Source organism: Chrysemys picta, chromosome 6, assembly GCF_011386835.1.
Source record: "Chrysemys picta bellii isolate R12L10 chromosome 6, ASM1138683v2, whole genome shotgun sequence".
In the NCBI taxonomy this organism is placed as follows: Eukaryota; Metazoa; Chordata; order Testudines; family Emydidae; genus Chrysemys; species Chrysemys picta.
The window spans coordinates 35,950,462-35,975,532 of record NC_088796.1 but is presented as its reverse complement, the minus strand read 5'-3'; the positions used below and the strand labels follow the sequence as shown (position 1 = coordinate 35,975,532).

Sequence of the window (25,071 nt, the reverse complement as noted above, 5' to 3'; positions counted from 1 at the left end):
GTCAAGTGAGGTCTAGTAGAGCAGTTGCTTCAACACTCCCATTGTAGTATTCTGTAGTATCCAGTTAATGAAGTGAGCAAGATTCCTGGATTCAGGTCAATGCCACTCCAATGTTGTAGCAGCCTCAACGTAGCTTCAAAAGCGTCTCCCTCCTTTCACCTTTTCCTTCCTTCTCCCACCATTTCCTTCATGGCGCTCACAGCCACTGATAAAAAACATCTTTGGGGATGGACTCAGTACTCTCAGGGGGTAGCAACATCAGTGGACTGGGGAAGCGTGTGTGGGTACCCAATGATTCTTCCAACATCTCAGTTTCTTTTTATGAGATTTGTTTCCCAAATGACAACTGAGCTGCAAAAACAATTTTAAAACTGTGTGTATTGCATTATACAATAAACATGATGCTAGAGAGAGCAGATGAAAGGCATTTCAACATTCTGCTACCCACACTAAGACCACAGAGGGATTTGAGCAAAGATAAAATATTCACATTTTGAAAACAGCAAGGAGGGGTTAAAGATTTAGATGATTCATATTTCTATGAATTTATCAGAAGGCTCCAACTAAAAGCAGATCCTAAGGAAACCAGCACCAGGAACATCACAGCAAAGCAGAGTTTTAAGGAGGGATTTGAAGGAGGAGAAAGATGTAGCTTTGTGAATTTTTACAAGGAGCTCCTCCTGGGGTGAAGGCAGCATGGAAGACAGTGTGAAGGTGCTTGTTTGAAAATTTAACAAGTGAGTGATGGAGGCTGGCATCGTGGGCCGATCAGAGGCGGGAGTTGACATTTTGATAGTGAAAGAGTGGATAGGTAGAGTAAGGATAGGCCATGAGTGGCTTTGAAAGGGAAGACAAGTGGCTTATGTTTGATGTGATGCTCCTGGGGGAATTCTGCACCACTGCCCAATGCAGAATTTTGCAGAAATTAATGTTGTGAGCGCAGAATTTCCTTTCCCCCTCAGAAGTGGGCTGTAGTACTGCTAGCCGCCACTAGAGGCTGCTGGACCTGGCAGAGTCCAACTTGTACAGTAACTCCTCACTTAAAGTCGTCCCGGTTAACATTGTTTCGTTGTTAGGTTGCTGATCAATTAGGGAACATGCTCATTTAAAGTTGCACAATGCTCCCTTATAGCATTGTTTGGCAGCCGCATGCTTTGTCCACTGCTTGCAGGAAGAGCAGCCCATTGCAGCTAGCTGGTGGGGGCTTGGAACCAGGGTGGACTGGCAGCCCCCCCATCAGCTCCCCTCTCCCCTAAGTTCCCTGTGCAGCAGCTGCCCAGCAGGCTATCAATTGCCGGCAGTTCAGCTGTCCCTCCCCCTACTGCCATGTGCTGCTCCTGCCCTCTGCCTTGGAGCTGCTCCTGCAAGCCTCCTGCTTGCTGTGCAGGGAGGGTGGGGGGGGATGACTAATGTCAGGGTGTCCCTCTCCCCCCTGCTCCTGCCCCTCGCTTACCCCATTTCCATAGACCGGGGGAACACGACAGGGCTCAGGGCGGAGTGAGCGTGCTGGCAGCAGAGGCTGTCTCAACTTGCTGATCTACTTAAAAAGGCAATGTACTTAGAGTGGGGTCAGCATACTTAAAGGGGCAAAACGCATCTCTCACACACACGGGGTGTGTGTGTCTCTCTCTCTCTCTGCCATGCTGTCTACCCTCCCTCCATTCGTGCTGCCTTGTAGAGAGTGAGGCTACATTAACAATGTGTTAACCCTTGAGAGCTCAGCTGTTCTAGTTCATCATTTACCAGTAAGTCATTCCCCAGGAAATATCCCACCCTCTGACTCCACCACCTCACCCAAGCTTCACAATCATCATTGCTGTGTACAGTATTAAATTGTTTATTTAAAACTTATACTGTGTGTGTGTGTGCACACGTGTCTAATATAGTCTTTTGTCTGGTGAAAAAAATTTCCCTGGAACCTAACCCCTCCCCCCCATTTACATGAATTCTTATGGGGAAATTGGATTTGTTTTACATTGTTTCACTTAAAGTTGCATTTTTCAGGAACTACAACCTTAAGTGAGGACTGTATATAAAAGACACTGCCAGAGGGAGAGGGATGGAGCTATAAGGTTCCCAGCAGCTGCAGTCCCCAGCATGCCCTGAGGGAAGGCTAAGGTGGTGCACAGGAAACTCTGTGTAAGCCTGGGACCAAGCATCAGGCTGTTTCTCACTCTGGATCACTGGGCTCTGCGGGAGAGGGAGGGCATATGGGTATCTGGGCCAGGGGGGCCTCATGGGTGGGCTCTGGGGTGGGTGAAGGGAGTTCAGGTGTATTGGCGGGGGTGTGGCTGGGCTCAGGGTGGCGGGAAGAGGGCAGAGAAACAGGAACGGAGTTGCCATAGGGATTTCTTTAACTCTACTCATGGGGGAATTTTTGTGTGTGTCTGTATTGTTATAGACATACTTGCTGACATGTATTTTGAAATAAATTACCAAAATAATTGAAACTGGTGTGATTGTGTAGTGTTATTTTGACAAATGAAATGTGCAGAATTTGTAATGTTTTGGCGCAGAATGTCCCCAGAAGTAATGTGATAGAGAAGGGGAAGCCGATGGACAGATTCAAAGAGAGCAATGATGTGGGCAAAGCGATGGGCTGGGAGAACGAGCTTTGCAACAACATTCTGAACTGATGCAAGCAGGGCAACATGGCATTTTTCAAGGCTGCACAAAAGGATGTTGCAGTAATTGAAATCTGAGATGAGAACTCTCACACCCTTATTAAATAATAACTACAACTCTATGCTCTAAAACAAAGCTATCCTTTGATTAATCTTGTGCATTGTGTCTGATTTTGTTTTCTGTTTCATACAGCACTGAATACACTGTTAGTGCTTAACAAACCCTGCAATGTGATGATTCCCCACTATATATGAACTCACCTTGTGTTATACAAACAGGGATTTTTTTAAATTTGAAAACAAAATGTATAACAGAATGGTTCATTTGGGGTGGGTAGGGAGGTGAGTGACTTCAATACAACTCACTTAAATAAAATATAACTAGGAAAGGAAATAAAAATATACAGCAGAGAGAAAAAAAATCTTGGAATACTTGTCAGATTACTGCCTTTTCCTAGACCACCTTTACTAAAATATAGTAACTTCTAAAAGTACAAGATTCAGTGCAGGCCAGAACCTGATAGCTAGTTTGGTTCCACTACTACAATATCTTTATAAGGCCGACATGTAATAAGTCAGACTTTCCGATGCATCTTTAAATCCAGTAATATTATGTATCAGGCAAGCAGATCTCTTGTGAGGACATACAGCTCCATTAATAATGACAGAAGACTCACTCCTTCCCATTCTAGGCTAAGGTAATGTTTCAAAAAGAAGGATGTGCCTGCCACACCCACATATTTAAGGGTATATAAATTAAAAAACATTCCCAGAAGCCAACCACACACATAATAATGGCTTGTAAGAGGTACCTATGAAAAACCTAATAAAGAGTGACCCTGACCAGTCATGCCACCTTGCAATTCTTCCTCTTAGGCTAGTCAGACACATGCACAGCTAAGTGCAAATCCTCCAGATTCACGGTCTGATCAAGTTATGGAAAAGTAATTATCTTCCTTTGAAAAGTGGCTAAGAAAACAGCATTAGGTGTACAAGTATTGACCCTGTACTTCTGGAAGCACTAAAAACATACAGATTGCATGAGACAATTTTCTTAAGACACTATGGCAACGTTATCAGCAATGCGGCCATTTGCTTTTGTATCTTGGCACTGTGATACAGACTGATTACAGCACAGGGGAGGGAGTGGGCTGGAGGTGTTTTAGGGCCCAGGAGAGTATTCAGACCCTGTTTTTAGCTACAAACCAGCCACCTGTCATTTATTTCTGTCTGAAGTCCTCATGCAGTGGCACGCTGCTGTCCTCACTTCTGGCTTGCTGATGTTCACTGCAATGAATGGGCTGGATGTGCTTAGGGTGACCAGACAGCAAATGTGAAAAATCAGGACAGGGGGTGGGAGGTAATAGTAGCCTATATCAGAAAAAGACCCAAAAATCGGGACTGTCCCTATAAAATCAGGACATCTGGTCACCCTAGATGTGCTGCCTCCGGACAACAAACTGATTCACTGTCATGGGAACTCACAAGCCAACAAAAGCAGTGGGGAAGATGGACAGATCTAAGGTAGCGAGGGCTGTAACAAATATTACATACAACGAACAAAAAGGGAAATATGTAACGTCGGACACAAAGAGTTGCCTGGGTGGAAGGCAAGTGTGAAAATCCTTCTCTCTATTCCATGTCCAGACTACCTACTTTAGAGAAACCTTCAAACTGCTTGGAATCTTAGGGGGATTCCCAAATAATTTCAGTCTCTAGGCAATACTGCTCTTACAAGTAGCTCCAGTTCTCACTTGCATTTGATCTGCTGGTTAGCTCCTCCAAGGAGCAGCCTGCAGAAGCAACAGAGCATTTGAGAGAGAAGCAGCAGAGTCTCTTAATGGGGCACCTTGACAGAGAGCGACAAAACAAATGCAGTGGTAACTGCTGAGTCATCATTCCAAGTGTATAGCTGTTCTCTCCAGTGGTGAGAAATGCATGAGCTAAACTGAGACAGTGCCAGGGCAACTACTAAAAAAAATAAAGGGAAAGTTTAAAAAAAAGATTTGACAAGATAAGGAAACTATTTCTGTGCTTGTTTCATTTAAATTAAGATGGTTAATGGCAGCATTTTTCTTCTGCATAGTAAAGTTTCAAAGCTGCATTAAGTCACTGTTCAGTTGTAAACTTTTGAAAGAACCACCATAATGTTTTGTTTGGAGTTACAAACAACCTCCATTCCTGGAGTGTTTGTTACTCTGAGGTTCTACTGTAGTTGCCCAGAGTCAAGTTGCAAGAAAGTTTTTAGAAGCTAGTCAGAATCTCCACTCGTATTGCTTGTGACATTTCAGATTTCTCATTCACATTAAGTCTGGTTTGTCTTTTCTCCTCAGGAGGAAAAGAGAGGTAAACTAAGGAACTAGAAGTAGATTAAATTAAAACACCCCAAAATGGCGTTTTCTGTGTAGCTTCCCTCCAAACTAACAGATACAAAACAAGACTAGGAATGAAAAAGCAAGAGGAAGTTCATTTGCACTCTTCGTTGATTTGTCAATTACAAAATGCAATTGCTGGCACCATGACACATTTTGATGATCCTAATCAAGCTTTGATGATTGCTTTATTAGAAAGTGCACACACTTATAGCTTTCACCTCCCCAGGAATCTATGGTAAAAAAAAAAAAGGCATCTCCCTGTGTTTACAGTAAGGAGTCACCACAACTGCTACAGAGCAGTAAAGCACTCAGACATTATGGTGATGATAGGTCTAAGAACATAGAAGAGATGTTGAGTTTCTGATGGTGCCCACTATAGCCCCAATTCTGTAATGAGCTCCATTTGGATGGAGTATTATGCCTGTGTGGAACCTCATTGACTTTGCAGGATCAGTGTCTACAGTAGCAGTGCTTCTAGTTACCCACCAATGGTTCCAAGTCAGAGAGACAAAGGTCACGACTACACTACAAACATTGGTCAACACAAATTGTATTGGGGCCGAGATGCTGAAGTCTGTACATCACTCGGATGCATGCATACTTGGCTGTCTGTTTCAGCACTGCACATACTCACCGGGAGTGCTTCTGTGGATGCAAAGTGCAGCACACCATAGATAGTTATCCCAGGGAGCCATGTGCTGCTGTCTGGTGTAATGCCTTTTGGGAAATTTTTGCAGTGTGTCGTGAGATAGAAATGACTTGCCTGATATGATGGGTATACAAACCCCACACTCAGCAACAAGGGATTAAGAAGCTATTCTGGGCTCAGCCAGCTCCACCTCCCTGCCACACATGCAAGAGATGCAAAGGCTGGAGGAGGAGTTAAAAGAGAACAGAATAGGTCACCAGTGAGCAGGCCAGGGAAGAGAAAAGACCTTTATCTTGCAGCTCATGAAGAAAGGATTGAGGGAAGACAGGATCTCTCCCATCCACAGCTGCCTGAAGGTCCCTCCCAGAAGGAAGAGAAGACCAACTTCTGATAGACCCTGAGAGGGAGGCATTTCCCCCCTCACACCAACTAGCCCGGTTTATTTGTGTTGATTCTCTGTGTTTGGTAAATAGAATACCCCAGAAGGGGAGAGACTCAGAGCTAACCTGACTGGAGGGCCCAGGCACAAGAAGAGGCAGCCACCACTCCAAGAGGTAGAGAGTTACCATGCCATGCCCAGCCACGAAGAGGTGAGCTGACCCCCTTCACTCTTTCCCTACAGACTGCAAACTATGGACAATAGAGGAGTGGTAGGAAGTGGCCCAGGGAGGACCGCCTTAATGCACTCCTGAGTGTCACACTGTTTTGTCTCCCTCATAGGGTCCTGGGTCGGAGCCTGGTGGAGCAAGAGGGTCCAGGCTCCCCTACCAAAAACCCCTCTGCAGGTCAAAGAGCCTAAGCTCCTGACCACTAGGCACTGCATCTCATGACTGATTACCATCACATCCAGGGATCTCTGGGACTTGGGGGTCAACCTCCCAGCATGCAACTTTATCCATTCCATAATACCATCCATATCCCATAATTTTTGCACATTTTTTTTTAAATTCCACAAATTGACGCAGTACTTTTTGTTGTGTGCCATCCCACATTACAAGGCAGTTAATGCTTGTTTACTGGGCCCAGAAGCAGTGCTCCATCATTTGTATCTGCTCTGTGAATGCCCCTGAACTGGTTTTCGCCAAGTGCCTTTACAAACTGTCCTCCAAGAAATCACCATGTCCCTCATTACAAGTCTGCAAATACAGGAGAATCATGTGTCCTGTATTTGTAACATTCAGGAGAATAGTGCTCCAGGAACTCCATGCATCTGTCACCAAAAAGTGCTATGTTGATGAGCAGTGGCAGCAGGACTTTCAGATGCGAAAAGCCATTCCTGGATCTGTGTGCTGAGCTCACCTCAGCTCTACAGCACAGGGACACCAGAACGAGAGCTGCATTGACAGCAGAGAAGTGAGTGGCAATCATGCTCTTGCAACGCCAAATTGCTACCAGTCAGTGGAAAATCATTTAGAGATGAAAAATCCACAGTGGAGGCCGTGATCATGCAAGTCAGTGGCGGATTACCCACTGAGGCAATGGGGCCTGTGCCCAGTGGCCCCGGCCTATTGGGGATCCCTGGAAAAATGGGCTCCCCCGCAGCCTGCTCTGCCCGCCCAGCACTCCAGCTGGAGAGTGGGGTTGGGGCGTGGGGGCTTGCCCAGCTTTGCCTGCCTGCACCGCACTCCCCGGCTTGAGCGCTGGGCTGGCAGGCAGAGCGGGGCAAGTCCCCGCACCCTGACCCACTCCCTGTTTGGAGCGCCGGGCAGGTGTGGCAAGCCCCCAACCCCAGTCCCCAACAGGAGCAGGGGTGGGGACTGGGCGCAGAAGGAGAGGGGAGGAGCCCCTATTTGCTCTGGCCCAGGGGCCCCACCAAACCCTAATCTGCCCCTGCTGCAAGTGTGTATGAGCTATTAATTGTTTCCTATTATGCAGGACTATGACTTTTGGCAACATGCAGGACAATGTGGATTCAAACTGCAGCAATGGGGTTCCTGAACTGTGGTGGAGCCATCAATGGTACACATATCCCTATTTTGGCACCAGGTCACCTTGCCACAGAGTACATCAACAGAAAGAGTTACTTTTTTATGGTTCTGCAAGCATTGGTGGATCACCAATATCAGTGCTAGCTGGTCAGGGAAGGTACATGATGCACACATCTTTAAGAATACAGAACTGATCAGAAAGTTGAAAGCAAGGACATTCTTCCCAACAGAAGGATTACCATTGGCATTGTTGAAATGCCAATAGTGATTTTGGGGGACTTAGCTTAGCCCTGGCTCATGAAGCTGTTTTCTGGCTACTTCAACAGCACCAAGGAAAGATTCAGGTATTGGCTCGCCAGGTGCAGAATGACTGTTGAATGTTCTTTTGGTAGATTGAAGGGATGCTCGTGGTGTTTATTCACTAGATTGGATCTCAGTGAGAAAAATATCCCAGTGGTTATAGCTGCCTGTTGTGTTCTCTGTATCCATGAGGCACAGGGTGAAAAGCTGCAGCCAGGATGGAGGGCAAAGGTGGAGAGTCTGTCTGCTGACTTTTGAACAGCCCCGATAAAGGGTCATTAGAAGAGCCCAGTGGTTGAGGGAGGCTTTGAAAGAGCACTTTAACAGTCAGCAGTCAGGTTCTGGGCTGAAGTGTTGGGTGCTGCTAAGAATTGTTTAGTGCTTGCTGTACACTTACAAAATACGATTGGGTATTTTGCTGACCTTATGAGTTATGTGGTACTTGCTGTACATTTACAAGTACTGTTTGCTTTGAGTACTGCTACACACTCTGAAATGTGTTGTGAGCTAAAAGAACTTTAATCTCCAAAAACAGAATTTCATTTTTCTGGATTGCTTTCCCGCCTCTCAATGTGCAGAAACACACTGGCAATGGGATATGGATTTTTAAAGTAAATTAACGGAAAGGCAGTAAACATTTCTGTCCATTACATTGCACAAATGTAGTCCATTGTGGCTACAGATATAGTGACCTGTAAGAACCACAGCTGGTATCTGAAGCTGTGGTTTTCTTTGCTGTCCTTGCCCATTGGTACGTTGTGGGAGTGTAGGAAGCAGAGACCATGGAGTTCTCCAAGAACTGCAAGGATGGAGTCTGGGATTTGGGGATTTGCAAGTCAATCAGGGTCTGCAGCATTTGGGGAATTTCTCTCTCCTTCTCCTGTCCTCATGCTGTTGGTCATATTGGCCCTCCAAGCCCTTTGTTCATGGTCTGATGCAGCACTAGCTTTCAGGAATGTGTCCTGCCTCATCCTCTGTTCTACTTCTCATCAGGGTCAGGAGTTCTGTGGGTGATGAGGGGGCAGGGCCATCCTTAGGACCTATGGGGCCCTATCCAGTATTATTAAACTGGTACCCCTATGCCCAGGAGCGCCGCCAGCTTTTCTGCCGCCCTAGGCGGTGGAAGGTCCCGGCGCCGAAATACCGCTGCGGTCGCTGCCCGCCAAATTGTAGTGCCCTAGGGGACCACCTAGGTCGCCTAATGGGTTGCGCCGGCCCTGCCTTTGCCCGACGGCAGCCCGGACTCTCATGTCTATTTTAGATAAGGGTGGTCTTTTGAAGGATTTATTTAAAAAACTATATGTCTGAAGATCCAAGAATTTAATGCTAAAGATGAATACTCCAATTGTGCATCTAAAAATCTATGCAAGGATTTTTTAGAAATGTGATTTTATAATCTTCAGCAACACACTAATGACATTTTTAAAGCAAATTTTAAACTAAGGTCCTGTAGACTACATGTTCTGAGTAAATATTACAGTAATGCCCAACTGTTTTTGACAGTAAATTCAGAAACTGACAGTATATACCTGGGGGTTGGCAAATGCCTGTTAAATGGCTTCCTTACCACTTGAGTGGCTCTTTAACAGTTTCAATGTTGTGCTAATAGGTCTGGCAGGCTGGAGGCTTTTTCACTTTTAACTACTAGATCCCCTCCAGAGGAAGACTCATCAGGCTGCAGCAGCCAGCTGTGGTGGGAGCCTACAGGAAGGGTCAAAACAGGGTAGGAAGATGTGGAAGGGTGGACACTAAGACCCAGGGGTGCCCCAAATTTTCAGGTGCCCTACACAGCTGCATATGCTGCCTATGCCTAAGGATGGCCCTGGGAGGGGGAACCCCTCCAGGCTGCCACACCAGAAGCTGCTGATAAAGACAGACAGATGTACCACTGGCTACAGAGTTGCAAAAGAAAGGGAAAGAGTAGTTTCAAAACTCCCTCCCCTTAGTCACATAAACATGTTCAATAAGAAATGCTTAGTGACACCTCAGCTTTGGATCACCTCAGCACAGGCCTGTTCTCTAGCTCCAGCCATGGTGAGTACTGCCCAGCAGGGGCAAGATGTGGAAAAGCTGTTCTGTTTCACAAAGCTATAAAACCTTTGTTTGTATTCCAGGGGGTATGAGCATAGGGCAATGACACTGCATACTGGCATGGTTTTCCACAGGCAGTGGTGGTTTTAGCTGGTATCCAACTCCTGAGGGTAACAAAGGCACAGAGAACACAGCTGTTGCTGTCATCTCGAAGCTACCCAAGCCCCATGTCGCTAGATTGTATACTGCAATGGTGCCAGCCGAACCTGTCGTGGAGTGGTGTGGGAAAGTGTCCTTCCACAGAGGAAGAAATAAGGCAGCTATCCTTGAACCTTTCAGAGAGGATTGCAGAGTACCTCCATGGAAGGTTCATCGAGATCTCTCAGGCGGATAAAAAGGAAATCGCAATGTACATAAACAAGGTACTCCATGTGTCATCCCCTAACCCAACATGGAAATGAAAAGCAGATGCCAACTCTACATGGATGGCACGTAGAAAAAGCTTGGAGAGGCTACGCCTCCCCAAAGAAGGCTGGCCATCTAGGGGGCAAGAAATGCTGGATATGACGTGGGTCACCTACCTTTGGAGGTGCACTGGCCTTCTTTCTTCGGAGCGCCACTGCTGGAAGCTCCCTAGAAGTTGGGGGGGGGGGCACCAGTGCCCAGACCATGGTCCCACCCGCACTTGGCATCTTCCTGTTCCTGCTCGGCCTCTTCCCCCGAGACTCCCCTGCCCGCCACTTGCTCCTCTCCGCACCCCTCACCACCACCATCGCTCACCCTTAAGGCATGTAAAAAGTGGGAAGGCATATCCCTCCCACTTTTAAAAGTGATGGGGCCCTTCCAGTGCCCCTTAGCTGAGTTGTTCTGGCATCAGCACGCACAGCCTCTCATGGGCTGGCCCAGCTGTGGGACTCCTCCTGCTGTGCGTGCTGATGCCAGAGCAACTCAGCTAAGGGGCACCGGAACAGGGGGACCCAGGGGGCCATGGCCCCATCACTTTTACACGTGGGAGGGCTATGACCTCATTTTTTTCCTGCCTTAAAGCAAGGGGAGGAGGGGGCAGATAGGAGTGAGCTGTGGGCAGGGGGAGCCTCAGGGGAAAGAGGCGGGGCCACAGTCTGGGTGCCAGTGGCCCCCCCACACACACTTCTGGGGAGCTTCCGGTGCTTGCATAAGCCTCCCCAAATGAAAGAGTCCCCAAAACTCTGCCTATTCAATTATATCTCTACTATTTGTACCTCTACCTCTTCTTGCATGAGTAATGCAATAAAAAGTCAATACCTTTGTCTTGTTAACTTGGACTGGGCACCATGTTAAAATATAAAGATTATATAGAAAAATGCATGTGCATACTTACCTGAGTTCCCTTCATCTTCATCAGGCTCATCTGCACTCATCTGACAGGACTGGCTAGACTAAGGTGGAGTCTAACAGGCTTGCTTTGTGGCAGTGGAGCCAGCATGGTCAGTTGGGCAGTTCCACACAACAAGGGTGAGCTGCTAAGCATACTCGCCAAGGTGGGCAATCAGGAAAAGGCAGTTCCGAAGCACATGGGGAGTAGAGGGCATCTAGCTTCTGTGACCCCTAGGCAGTGGAGTTTACAGTTGTGACCAGAGCAGTCATCATCATAGGGAATGGGGCATTGTGGGAAAGCTGCTGGAGGACTGTTAAGTGTTGACACAGGTCACGTAGTGTCTACTCTTGTATTGTGTTAACCTCATTAGGTCAACCATGGCTCCACCTATTTATTGCATTGGTGCAACAGGGTGCTTACACTGGATGCAGACAAATCTGAGTATAGACACATGCACAAATAGGTTGACACAAGGCACAAATATGTTGACCTAACTTAGTAGTGTAGGCCAGGCTTGTGACTGATTTTGAGTTCACCTACACCAGTTTTACCCTAGTATAACTTGTTGTTTACAATAGTAATAGTCAGGCCTATAGATTTCATCAACAAACAAAAATGCTAATCCATATAGCTAGTATGCCACAATAATTGCCAGCCAAATGAATTCAGACAGGGCCAGCATCTGCTGGAGCAGATATTGGCAAACACTGTAGGACCCACATGTTGTCTTGAACTGTCCAGAAACCCAAAGCTCTTGGTCACACATACAGCAAAGTTTACAGAAAATCTTTGACATACACTCAATTTAAAAAAAATAAATAAATAAAAATCACAGCCTGTGTATGTCTGTTCCGGGAGATTTTCCACTGCCCACACTCCCAATCCCAAGGATATTTATTGAGACTGTTAGCGGCAGCAAGGAAATGCATTATGACTCAAGAGAAAACCCTAGAATATGCAATGCAGCTCAATAAAATATGAGAGAGATTAAACAGACAACACCTTGCATCAAACTGTCCCACCCCAGAGTGAGGAACACTGGGGTATAGTCCAAAAAATTGCTTCTAATATGCAAACGATCAAAGACAAACTACTATAACAGCAAACTAATACTACCTCCACCATATCTACAAAACCGTCCTCTTGTTATTTATTCAGGATGGGCCAGATGCTGCAAGATGCTGAGTGCTTTCCGAGCAACGTAAAAACAGCCTTAGTTCTCAACAGGAGATGCAAAATATCATGTAGGACTGCACCCTGTTTAAGTAACTACATATTTCCCTGCATCAAATACTCAGGAATATACTCGCACAATAAAACTCTGTACCAACCTCGTGGACTTTTCCATGTACAACAGCACAGCAGCAAATACGTAGGTTTGTCACTGTATAGAGAATAATACTATAACCTAAAATCCAAATGCTCATCTATGCATTTTATGTGTATATTTACTTGTGCACTTACCTAGAAAGAACCCTACGAAACACATTTTTAAAGAACGCTCTCAACTTTTATTTTTAAACTACATAGACTTAAAAAGCAGAGGCTTTATATAGCATTTTAAATTAAATGTTTCTATATAAAAATGTCCATGGTGTCTGGCCATCACAAAATTAAGAACTCAGTATCACTACAGCACATGTTGTTTAGTTAAATCAGTACTCTGAGTTCAGTGGCTACAATCATCTGCTCTTTGAGGATGTACAGTGCACATTGAAATTTAGCAATATAAACAAAGTGATCAAAAGAAAGACAATTGCTGGGACATTAACCTGTAAGTCACCATTTAAAGAAAGGATAAGATGCAACATAGTCAGCACTTGAAAACTGCATTTAAAAAAAATCAGCACTACTTTTTCTATAGTGTTCTAATATTTAGCTAGGGGACATTTTAGCAAAGCCCAGCAGATTTGCTGATTGAAGGTAATCAGTCCTGCGCTGAAGGAACTCTCAGGAAGAAGCAAGGAAAAGGGGAGTTCCTGACGGGTCAGCTGTAAGTTAGCATTTAAACACTGGGAAAGTTTCAGTGAAGGAATTCCTATCTGCAAAGCTCAAAGTGCATCAGGAACAATGCTGTGAAAGGCTGGTTGGCTACACCCAGGTTAATGGGGAGAGACAATCATTCAGCACCAGTGGTATCCCACAGCACTTCCTGGATTTTCAACAACATTTATACATTTGTGGTTGAGCTATGAAGCTCTATTTTATAGCAGAATTTTAGGATTGTAAAGGGGAAATTTATTGTGGAGATGAAATTAGCTTAAAAGTTAAAATAATAAAGTAACGGTAAATGACAATGGAACCATTCCTCACAAATTGCAGTCTACACAGGGCCTGTCTGAACCCTTTTAGCCATGCTAATTTTTTCCATTGAGTGTTTTGTGTATGCCAAGATCAGTATATTGTACTCAGTAGTTTTCCTCATCTCTCAGGAATTTTTTGCACAGCATTATAAGATGCAAGTGTGTTGTGAGCAGTTTAGTAGGCAAGGATCCCAGTTTAGAGCAAAAGATATCCTTAGCTTTCTGAGCCAGACAAGCCCTTGATGACCATGAATTCTGCCTTCACAGTATGCTGACTAAGGGTACGTCTTCACTACCTGCCGGATCGGCGGGTAGTAATCGATCTATCGGGATCGATTTATCACGTCTCATCTAGACACGATAAATCGATTCCCGAACGTGCTCCCCATCGACTCTGGAACTCCACCAGAGCGAGAGGCAGAAGTGGAGTCGACGGGGGAGCCGCGGCCATCGATCCCGCGCCGTGAGGACCCGAGGTAAAGCAATCTAAGATACGCAACTTCAGCTACGAGAATAGCGTAGCTGAAGTCGACGTATCTTAGATCCATCCTTCCCCCTCGCCCCAGTATAGACAAGCCCTTATTGAGGACGACAAAAAGAAACCCAGAAAACCAACCCTGCACCCAAGTCACCTAACACTGCTGAAGAGATCATACAAATGAGTTTGCCTTTTCCCGTGCTGCAGTATTTCTGAGTGTAGGGATAGTCAAGCTGCCCATCCACAACACTGCAGTTCCAAACATGTTCATTGTGGGGAACATGGACAAAGGGGGAAAGGGATTTCAGACTTGCTCACTAGACCAAATCTGATTTTAAAATATAACAAAGTTACAGGGGAGTCCTTGGGGCTAGGAGATCCTCCCCGGTTTTCATTGTTCTCTAAGGGTTAGTGGTACATTACTTCACCCTGATTCCTGGAGTGTTGGCACTGGGAAATAGCTCCTTGGGTCAGTTTTGTGCAGAGAAGGACATTAACTTTCTGACTACATAGCACTAGTTTTGCTTGTGCTTTGACCAGTTAGCCTCTCAAACAATCAGCCAGAGAATAGCTCAATCTCTATGGCTTCTTTAAACATTTTCTCTGGCTAACTGCATGCAGAAAAAGTGAATTAACTCTGAATTTACTTATTTGTTCCTTGGTTGCAAAATTAATTCAAAATCTTATTCACTTGGCTAATATTTCCTTTCACTCACAACTTGCACATGTATAATCCTTCCAAATCTTCTCTTGCCCTTTTCTGTTTTGCAAACCCTTATGCATCAGTGACCCCTAGAGGCTAGCATTTCATTGCATGCTTGGATAAAATACAAAGAACAAAAGAGGTCATTATTATAGTTCTTCCCATCCTTAAAGAGGACAGGACCACATTTGCAAAAAAAGGGTCAACGGGTGTGTATGCAAAAATGGTGCACGCAAAACTGCATCTGCACATGCAAATGAGTAACATGCGACAGTCTGGATTGGGGTGGGCAAACTACAGCCCACCAGCCATTTTAAGCTGACCCTCGAGCTCCAACTGGGGAGCTGGTCTGGGGCTTGCCCCGCTCCGGCGCTTTGCCATTCCAGCTGGGGAGCAAGGTCAGGGGCTGCTCTATGTGGCTCCCGGAAGCCGCAGCATGGCCCCCCTTTGGCTCCTACATGCTTGAATGGCCCCACTCCAATGGCCCCCTCCGGCACTCCAACGGGAGCTGCAGGGGCAGTACCTGTGGATGGGATAGTGTGCAGAGCCACCTGGCCACACCTCTCTGTAGGAGCCGGAGAAGGGACATGTCGCTATTTCTGGGAGCCACTTGAGATAAGTGCCTGCACCCCTGAGCCTCTCCCCCGCCCCAAACCTCTGCCCCAGCCCTGATCCCCCTCCGAACCCCTTGGTCCCAGCCCGGAGTCCCTCTCGCACCCTGAACTCCTAATTTCTGGCCCCACCCCATAGCCTGCACCCCCAACCAGAGCCCTCACCCCCTACTGCACCCCAACCCCAATTTTGTGAGCATTCATGGCCTGCCATACAATTTCCATATCCAGATGTGGCCATCGGGCCAAAAAGTTTGCCCACCCCTGGTCTGGATACATGATTGGTAGGAGAAGGCAGCAACTGGTGAGTATGTTACCAGGCACAAGATGGCCTTAAACATTAGGGGTGAGCGCCTCATCCAATCTCTAGCCCTTTTACACCAGGTAAAGAGTAGTGGAGCTGTGTAAAAGAGCCCAAAGAGGCCCAGATCCTCTCAAGAGAATTTACCCAATGCAGGAATTGGGGAAGACAGACATATGGCTGCCTTTTGAGAACCCCCACACAAACCTTGGCACTGGGGGCTTACCGGGGAGGGATGGGAGCGAGAGGGACAGGGCAGTGGTGTCTCCACCAATGCAGAGATTCAAGACAGTGCTGCAGCCCAAATGCAGCTGGGAACAGGCTATTGTAATGTAGACAGGTCCCCAGCGATGTCTAAAAATACACTGTGGCCTCAGAAAGCCAAGAGCGCAAGGCTACCTTAGCCTCCTCCCACTGGCCTGAGCATTTTGTTCTGCTCCTCCTATAAATTTACTTGCAGAAACCAAATTATACAGCAAAAATGCCCCTAAGGGTAAGTCTACACAGAGAGCGGCCGTGAGTCTCAGAGCCCGGCTCGACTGACTTGGGCTAATGCTACAGTGCAAAGAATGGCCATTGCCGTTCAGGCTGGAGCTCGGTGCTGAAGTCTAGGGAGAGGGTGGGCTTTGGAGCCTAAGCTCCAGCCCGAGCCACATAGTCTACACAGCTATTTTTAGTGCTGTAGCTGAGCCTGTCAACCTCGGCTTCGAGACTTGCTGCTGGCCGCTTATACAGTGGCAGGACTCTGGAAATTGCCCTGGTCTATTGCCACCTCGGGGGCCCTACGATTAGTTTTAAAGTGTGGCAAGTTCCGTGCAGGTTGGGGAAATTTTATTGCTAGCTGCAAAGAGGGAATGTCTGGGGATTTCCACAGAAGTCCCCCAGTAATTCTTAAGAACCCACAAAACTGTTCAGCCCTGGCATAGCTCTCAGCACTACACATCTGGGAACTTTTTTCTGTCACTACTGTGTGACTCATAGTAAAGCAGTAGTGGTGCCAGGTGCTTAACACAAATGAGAGCATGAGGAACTAAGAGCACATGGGCCACAAGGTGACCCTATAGTTTTTTTTAAGATGATTATTATGGTTTGTTAAAGGCAAAGGAAAAAGGCCAGGGAGAAAGACAAAGAGACGAAGAGGAAGGCCCTGACATGGGGTAAAGGAGTATCCTCTGAACTCCACAATCGTTATGATGTCCCCAGCTAATAGCAGGGCACTTAGTTACCATGATAATGGATGTGGTAATATACTACCTAGTTCAGGGGATCTCAAACTGGGGATCGGGACCCCTCAGGGGGTCGTGAGGTCATTATATGGGGGCTCATGAGCTGTCAGCCCCCACCCCAAACCCCGCTTTGCCTCAGCATTTATAATGGTATTAAATATATTAAAAAGTGTGTTTAATTTATTAGGGGGGGTCGCACTCAGAGGCTTGCAATGTGAAAGGGGTCACCAGTACAAAAGTTTGAGACTCACTGGCCTAGCTCTTCTATATTGCTTTGCACCCAAAGCACTTAACCTAGGAATGGACAGACAGAGATGGCACTACATAATACATGCACGAATGATGATATTTGGATAAAGAATTGCTGGAATTACACCCATCTCCTGCAGCAGATTCAACATTGCTAGGGGACTTGTAAGAGAATCCCTTTCTCCTTCAAAATGCAATCATTAGCACTGCCGGCTATACCATGGCTAGCCTGCCCCTTTGCCACTAAGCCTCTCACAATCATTTTCACCTACCCAGGAGCAGTGCATCTGTGGCTTGCTGGACAAATATGGAGGTTGTGACGGGTTGGATCACAGAAACCCCCTTGGGAGCTGCCACCCGATGTGCAAAGACTACCCCTGCTTCTGCTTTCCCTGCCAGCTCAGGACTCCAGCACCCTGTCTTGCTGAGCCAGACACTCCCGTCTGGCTCCAGACACAGATCCAGGGTCTGAATCTCCTGTCCCAAAGCTGCAAGTTTACCTGAAAACAGCTCGCAGTAGTGTGCTTGTCTTTAGCACTCAGATGCCCAACTCCCAATGGGGTCTAAACCCAGATAAATCCGTTTTACCCTGTATAAAGCTTATGCAGGGCAAACTCATAAATTGTTCGCCCTCTATAACACTGATAGAGAGATATGCACAGTTGTTTGCTCCCCCAGGTATTAATACATACTCTGAGTGAATTACTAAATAGAAAGTGATTTTATTAAATACAGACAGTAGGATTTAAGTGGTTCAAAGTAGTAACAGACAGAACAAAATAAGTCACCAAGCAAAATAAAATAAAATGCGCCAATCTATGCCTAATCAAACTAAATACAGATAATCTCACCCTCAGAGATGTTTCAGTAAGTTTTTCTCAGACTGGACACCTTCCAGGCCTGGGCACAATTCTTTCCCCTGGTACAGCTCTTGTTGCAGCTCAGGTGGTAGCTAGGGGATTCTTCATGATGGCTTCCCCTCTCTCTTCTCTTCTCCCCCTTTATATATCTTTTGCATAAGGCGGGAATCCTTTGTCTCTCTGGGTTTCCACCCCCCCTCACTGGAAAAGCACCAGGTTAAAGCTGGATTCCAGTTCAGGTGACATGATCACATGTCACTGCAAGACTTCATTACTCACTTGCCAGCACACACATATACAGGAAGACTCACAGGTAAATACAGCCATCTGCAGACAATGGGAGTCATCAAGATTCCAAACCATCATTAATGGTCCACACTTTACACAATTACAATAGGCCCTCAGAGTTACATTTTATATTTCTAGTTTTAGATACAAGAGTGGTACATTTATACAAATCAGATGATCACACTCAGTAGATTATAAGCTTTGTAATGATACCTTACAAGAGACCTTTTGCGTGAGGCATATCCCAGTTACTTACATTCACTTATTACCGTATTTTCTCTAAAACTATCTCAGTTACATTATATTGACTTATTATCAAGTTTTTATAAAACCATATAGACTGCACAACGTCACAGAGGTACCTTGGCCTGTATGTCAGTCCCCACCCAGCTGTGGTATTTGATTATTTTGCTTTCCCTGGTTTTCAGTCTATTGAAGGAAAGAGCAAAGTCAAGCTTGTGGATGAATTCACACATTGATCTTCACGCTCATCGCTGAGATCCTGCTTTGTTCCTCTCTTGCTCACTCTGTTCGCATTTGAGCTACTGATAAACACTACTTTGGAAGCACATCCAATAGCTTTGCTGTCAGGGCTTATGAATGTTACCCTAAAGCTTAGCAACAGGGGCAGGAGTCCAGGGTCCATTACTACAAACATTTCTCATGCCCACAGCTCTTCTGGATCAAACCGTTAGCAGCTAACCTTAGTTTGGGAATCCTAACAATATTGTTTATTGCCCACTTCCCTCTGAAAAATTGTGGCATCCACCTCATCTGCTGTACACCGTATAGAAAAATCTCTTACTCATTCAAAATATTTTCACCTTGCACTTAACTGGACACTCAGTGATGCTTTGCAATTTTAAAAGGATGAAGTCAGACAGCAAAGGTATTTTATTACTAAACTCTCAAGCATAATACTATAGTACCTGTAGTCAATAAAACAATATGACAGGAAAATGTTATGTCAGGCTCTGTTGTTTAATAAACAAGAGAACCCTATCTATAAAGGATGGGTATACAACTGGATTTTACCATTTCAAGAAGGTGTGCAGTAACCATGGCACCCTCTATCACACAGTGTAATTACTGTACATGTAATATTCAGCATCCTAAATAAACATACCTAAAAATCACCAGCCTTTAAGTTTATATTATGGTTTTATAGGAAAGTGCCTTACAGTAAGTGGCAGTATTTTCTCCACATTTTACTGCTCATTTTCTGTTTTTACACCCCTCCCACCATAAAAATCCTGAATCTTCTCTTTATCCACATAAATATGTAGTCTAGCTGTGTGTACAATTTGCAAAGATAGAGATTTTTAATATGTGAAATAACACAAGATTTTAATTATATTAGTAATTCCTTTAGGCCACGTGCCCTGGTCTAGTCAAATAATGGGAAAGCCATTCATTCATTAACTTGTTCAGGTATCCTCTCACCCCTAGAGTCACCCCTATTGGCCAGAATGGAAGCACACCAGTAGCACGGGAAGGGTCACGAAGCTTGCACTATCATTGCACTTTTTGGCAAGACGACCTCATTCTCTGAGGATGTCAAATTGACACTTTTCAGGGGTTCCGAATACACACAACAAATGTAAAAAGACAAAGCATTGTTACAATAGGATATGCATCAATAAGTCTTGCTCTAGTACTTGCATGAGAGCTGCATGGGGAAATGATGTCGTCTGCACATAGCTATTCGATCTCACGGATTTGTAGCCAAAAGATTGGAAACTAACATTTTTCCCCCCTAAATGAGCCCTATTGCACACTGCCAGGAAATAGTTTAAGAAAAGCTGCTTCTCAGCCCAGTTTCTTCTTTCACCGTGAACTGAAGAAAACAGCAGGCCAGATGGAAGCTGTGACAATGTCCATTGATTTTTAATCACTTACTTCCGTCATTCACCCCGCCCTAGTCATATACAGTGAATTTTAGGCAGAATCTGCCTCCAAGAATAGGAATAATAGTTGCTACTATGTTTCCTCTACTCTTCAAGCAAATATACTCTAGGGCCCAAATCCTCAAAAGGTATTTAGATGCTGAACTCCCACTGAGATCAAAGAGAGTTAGGGGCTTAGACACCTTTGAGGATCTGGCGATCAAATTTAAGGAACTTTAATTGTTACATTCAGGTTTTTATGGGAAGCCTTTTCCTCTATTTTCAGGAATAAGAAAAAATTCCCAAACTCTGTTATACAAGAGGCTCAAAAGAAGACTGCCAGAATAGGCCCTGTGATCATCTGTTCCTTTGCTATGAGACAGGGAGATTTATTTGACTAACGAGTGATTTTATGTGATTTTTTGCTTAGAGGTCTGTGCGCCAGAATGAGGAGGGAGAAGATGTCGGAAATAGTTTTAGTCAAGAGACCTAGATTTATGGTTAAGATGCCTTGACTATGAACGAATACAAATCAAAAACCACAGAGAAGAAAGAATGACTGAATACAAGGGGGGAGAAATCAAAGCCATGATACAACAGGTTAATAGACATTATATATATATATATTTTTCCTTTTAAAGGTCCTTCCACAAAGCAGATTCAAACCTCTTTAGGGACTGACTAGCACAAGGGAGTCCTGGTCCATGCCTGGGGCTTCTAGGTGCTACATTAATACAAATAATAAATGATAATTTATGTTTTCGTGATGCTATCATCTCAAGCTCCTGAGTTGATATCACCATGCAGACTCATTTGTTTTGTAGAGGAAAAGGTGCACGTGAACGCACACAGGTTTATTTTGCTTAGATTCCTCTAGCCACAACATATTTCAAAATGTTAAGATTTACGTTGCTGATAACAATATGGAAAGGAACATAATGGTACAGCATAGATGCCAAGAAGCTGCTATTCTGGCATGTCTATCTCACTAGTAAAATAAAACAAATGACAGTCGTGCATAAAAACAGCTCATTCAGGGCTAAAACCTGCAGTGCACTAGTACACAAGGAGACTGGGAGGGTCTATTGAGTTATTTTCTCCCCATGCAAGCAGCAGGGCAGGATTTGCATACAATACTCATGAAAACATTAGGGCCTTCTATGATAGTGTATTCACCACCCTATAGTGCCCCCTTGTGTCCAGGTGCAATAGTGCAAGGGGTCTTCATTTCCAGCAGCTGCTGCAGGCCTGCTGTCTCTTGCAGGGTCTTCCATGGCTCAGCCCTCTTGGCCAAGTCACAGAAAATTCAGTCCCCTTCCAGGGTAACTAAAGGTCCAACTGAAAGTCCAAAGCTAAACAGCTAAATAATGCTTCTACCCCTCTTGGGCTCCACTGAAGTGTTCTTACTGGCCCTTCCTTACAGGAACCTAACTTGCTCCTGCAGTTGGTCTTCCATGCCCCTTCCTCAGAGGCTGATAAGGGAGCTCAGGCCCACCCTCCATTCTGGGTTCTGGCCCATGGATCCAGTGTTAAACGGCTAGGTCTGCTTCTTCAGCCATGCTGCCCCTGGCTGTTCCCATCTTTGCAGGGCTAACAACTCTTCTGCCCCTCTCTGGCTCCACTGAAGAGCTTTTACTGACCCAGGGCCTTTCCTACATGAGCCTAACCTGCCATTGCAGAGTTCTTCCTCTGTTGCTTCTTGTCTTTGAAGGTTTTCCCTCACTGTGCCCCTTCCCCTGAGACTTTGGCAGCTTCCACTAGGGCTCTCCCTGCTCCTTGTTGGCCCCATCTTTGGGCTTTTACTCACAGGAGCCTGACCCTGCTCCCTGTTGGATCTCCTACCTGAAGGAAAGTCCTGCTTCTGCCAGGCCCTTCCCAGGAAATGGGAACGCTTTTCTCCTCTGGTGCTTCTCTGCAGTCTCTCCCTCCAGTCTGAATTCCCAGCTCTATATAGTAGTCCTTCCTGATGCCCTGCAGCTGGGGGCACTAATTATCAGGCCCTAATTCACAAAAGCATTTAAGCACATGCTTAACTTTAAACACATGCTTAAGTCGCACTGAAGTCAATAGGACTCAGGCACCTCCTTAACTTTAAGCATGTGCTCAAATGCTTTGTTGATTAGAGGCAGGGCCAGTGCAACCCAATAGGCGACCTAGGGGGTTAGTGATAGGAATGTTGCCATTCCTACAGAGAGAGAAATAAAAATATTTAGAGGTTTTCGTTTAATTTATTCTACTGAAAACAAATCTCCACAGGACTTCCCATAATTATCTTCCAAAAAGAAAATCTAGCTTGGTGCTGAGAATGTCCTGGATGGAAGTCAGTGAAGGTGATTTCTCACATCCCAGCAACATCTAAATCTATGATTTTTTCTGCATCACCTTTCTCAGATATGGCCTTTCTTATCCCTCCAGCTCTCATACAGGCTTTCATCATTTCGCATCTCAATCACTGTGACATCCTTCTCTCTGTCACTGACAAATGCAATATTGTCCTGTTTGTATTCAATCAGAATGCTGCTGTGAAGATCATTTTCTTAGCCTGTTGCTTTGAAGCACTCCCCTGGCTCCCCCATCTCTACTGCATTAAACAAAAGCTGCTTGTATTCACTTTCAACGCCCTTCACAGTCTTGCCTCCAATTGGCCCGTGATGCTTCTAGTGCCCACTTGTTATATTTTCAAACAAGCCCCTTTGTGCTTTCTCGCATGCTATGCCTCACGCTTGAGAGGAGCTCCCTGTAAACATCCACAAAGCCACCTCATTATCTGCTCTCAAATTCTTCCTCAAAACTGTCCTTTGCCACGATGTCTGCAAAAGCTTGACAATGGTTAGGATGCTGGTGTGCTGATTGCACTGCCTATCAACCTGGTCAATGCTGTCTCACTCTTTCCCAGTCTCTTTGTATCTATTTGTGGTGTCTTGTCTGATACTTGGACAGGAAGTTCTTTGGGGCAGGGACTATCTTTATCTTCTGGGTTCATACAGCATAGAATCATAGGGTTAGAAGGGACCAGCAATTCTATGAATAGGGCATTACATCATATTTAGAACTTTCACTCAGTGGTCACAAAATGCTCTTATAAACATTAAGTCTTCTAACCCTTCCATGAGGTAGGTAATCATTGCAATACCTTCTACTGACAGGCAAGCCAGAATGCAGAGGGCCAATTTCTCCACTGACAATCTCCCTGGAACCCAGTGAAAGCAGTGTAGCTATACAGAGCCTAGGACAGCACATAATTTGGACCAAAGGTATTCATTGATTTACTATTGTTCCACAGACAGGTAGTAGCAGATTTGGGGATGAAATTAAAGATGGCTTTTGCAAAACCTTGTTGGCCTCATTTTGTAAGACTAGAACCGGGGCTTGGTTTGAATGCAGGTACCATTTTACATCTCACTCTGCTAAGACCCAAATGAAGGACACAATGTGTGACAAAGACCCAAACTGAGGAACACAAAAATATTTTTGCAGAAAACTTAAGATCATGTGGGATTAATTCTTTAGTATAAATAACGCTTCCTATGATCACGATGGTCCCTTCTGGCCTTGGAATCTATTAATTGGTTTCATGAGTCTTTATTTGTGATGCAAATAACTTTCAATCATAAAAGTGAGGGGCCATCAATTTTTTGTGGAAAAGAGATAATTTGGGGGGCTAAAATGAGTGATATACCGCAAAATGAAGGACATTTGAGAGGGATGTCGTAAAGAGAGGATGGGATGGTTCAGCTAAATGTTTCCTGTTTTGACCCATCAGTAGTCCGTAGTGCACCCTCCTGCTCTTATCACGAGAAACCCTTTCCTTCCTTCCGCTCTCTGCTTATGAGGTCAAAATGAGATGGTCTGTTTGAAAAACAAACAAAAAACAGAATAAAGGTCCAGTGCTTTCCATCAGCAACAAACTAGATTCCCCACTAGATTCAGTCTTGTATACCTAGTAATTATAATGCCCTTTTTCTGACCCTGCTTGGCTCTCACTACTATAACTATGCTGATTTCCCCTTTGTGTTGCACTTCCAGTTTACAATCTACTCTTTACGTGACCCACCCAATACTGTGGGTGGGTGGGTGAGCTAAGGGAAGCTTTTTAAATAAAAATAATTGGTTCAAGACCCCTGAAGCCTTACCTACTCCTAGACTCAGGAACGCTCTCGTCATCTCCACAGGTGCTGCTTTTCCACTCAAGCACTCAGGAGCCCCTGGGGCATAGAAAACCAAAAATACTTTTTATTTGGGGGGAAAAGATAAATATATAATTGCATAAAAATGAAATTAGCAAAACCCAACAATGTTAGGTCCACAATCCTAATTATTAACTGCCTGGCTAGTTAAAGGACCAGAACTCTTATTCACAGAATAATCCCCATCATGAATTCAATTAGTCTCAAACGTGACAAAGGTAAGCTGATCATATTTCCCAAAATAAAAATGGGGACACTGCGCAGGGAAGGCCTGAGCTGCCTGGCTTCACCGCTTGCCTAAGCCCCCCTATCCCTGGCGTAGGGCTGGCCCGCGCCACCTGGCGTCACTGCTTGCCCACACCAGCTGGGGCTGGGGCGGACCGCCCAAGACTTGCCCTGCCTGGGGCTGAGACTGACCGTGCTAGTCCAATGCTACCCGGGACTGACAGCCCGAGCTGCATCATCCAGCACCTTGTGTCACCACTTGTCCCCCCCAAACATTCCTCTGTGCACCCCACTTTTTTGGCAAAACTGGGCATTTGTTCCATTTGCTCTCGTCAACTGATGATTAGGGCAATCTGCTGCTGTGGGAAGGTCCTGGTTCAGGGAAGTCAGTTCCACAAGCTCTGCTCATGCCTGATCCTGTTCTATAGCGTCAGATCCACCAGCTTGGTTGCTACACAATCCAGCTCCATTGTGACCAGGTCCAGACCGG

General features: G+C 45.4%; 1 long non-coding RNA gene across 1 annotated transcript; it reads right to left on the bottom strand.

Moving 5' to 3' along the window:
• Nucleotides 1–213: 213 nt before the first annotated feature.
• Nucleotides 214–24,386, bottom strand: LOC135984250 (uncharacterized). The gene is made up of 3 exons (XR_010602173.1): nucleotides 24,303–24,386; nucleotides 22,012–24,018; nucleotides 214–351 (listed from the first exon to the last, which is right to left on the bottom strand). It is a non-coding gene; the product is annotated as an uncharacterized LOC135984250 (long non-coding RNA).
• Between the last annotated feature and the right edge of the window lie 685 nt (nucleotides 24,387–25,071).